This window comes from Gavialis gangeticus, unplaced genomic scaffold (assembly GCF_001723915.1).
Source record: "Gavialis gangeticus isolate Ggan-Ray unplaced genomic scaffold, GavGan_comp1, whole genome shotgun sequence".
NCBI classification, from domain to species: Eukaryota; Metazoa; Chordata; order Crocodylia; family Gavialidae; genus Gavialis; species Gavialis gangeticus.
In genome coordinates this window covers 45585811-45587100 of record NW_017728996.1, presented here as the reverse complement: position 1 = coordinate 45587100, position 1290 = coordinate 45585811, and positions in this window count along the sequence as shown.

The following is a 1290-nucleotide window of genomic DNA, read 5'->3' as shown; positions in this document are numbered from 1 at the left end:
CCGCTGGGCTCCGCCCCGCGCGCGGGCTCTCCCCGGCCACGCCCCGGCTGCGGCCGTCGGGGGAGATGCCGAGGCCGAGAGGGCAGAGCGGCCGGGGCAGCGCTGCCTATCGCGTCCCCCCCGAAAGAGCCTCTCACGTTTTCATGGGAGCGCTCCCAGCCCTGACCGAGCTGAGCGCTTTTCTCTCCAAACCACAGATGACTGAATACATACATCGCGCTCGCTCTCTACTGCATGCATATAAAACCTTTAGCCTGATTGATACTGAAAAAAAAAACCCGCCCTATGAAAGGTTGGCAGCATTCGCCTCTGAAATATTTTTTCCATGCGGGCTGCTCTGGAAAGGTTCCCTGCGTCTACACATGAAAGCAAGTTTTACAACTAGCATCCAGGGAATGTCTCGAAAAAGGCTGATCTTTTTCAGCAGAGCCTGGGCTCTGCTGTAGCCGATGTCCTGCAGCAAATTCCTGCTTACACAGAGAACAAGGAAAAAGTCTCTTCCTCCAGATCATTTGAGACCAAAACAGGACTTTGTTTTTCTCCCCCCTGAAGAGTGAATTAAGTTTCAGCTGCAGTAAAGATTTAGTGGGTGGCTCCTAGAACTTCAGAAGGGAGTGAGTGGAATTATCTGTTGTCTGATGGCCCATGGCAGGACTTTTATTATTGTTAACAACCTGTGCTTTCCATTATCGAAAAGTGCTTAGGAGATTTCAAAGACCAAGGGTCTCACAGCTGTCATTTTTTAAGAACATTGACAGTGCTATCTTCAAGTGAAACTATGGAAGATTGCCATGGAGAAAGCATCCGCAGCTCTTGTGCACGTGGCCTGCCATAGGCATCTTGGCTGGGGCTAATAAAAGAAAGACCCTGGGAAATTCCTTCCAAACTGTAAAGCATTCCCTTATCTTATGTGAGGTTAGGGAAGATGGGATCAAAACCAAAGCATATGGCTCGTGAAATAAAATAAAGTGTGGCGTGCAGGCTACAGGGTAAAATGTCTTGTTTGAACCTTTTAATTATTCTTGACCACAGGCTTTCACGAGCTCTCTGGGTGCAGCGTGGGGCCTCCTTTGAAATTCCATGGCACTATTTTAATGGCAAGCCTCTGGTATAGGATACAGTGAAAGACCCCATCTTCCAGTCCAGACACAGGTAAAACTCCTATTGATTTGCCTGGCAGCTCTGCCAGCCCTGGGGCTGTGAGCCTGGGCCTAAAGAACCAGAATAATGAATGGAGAAAAATTAGAGAACCAGCAATGATTCTGTGCTCCCTTACATGGGTACAATTCC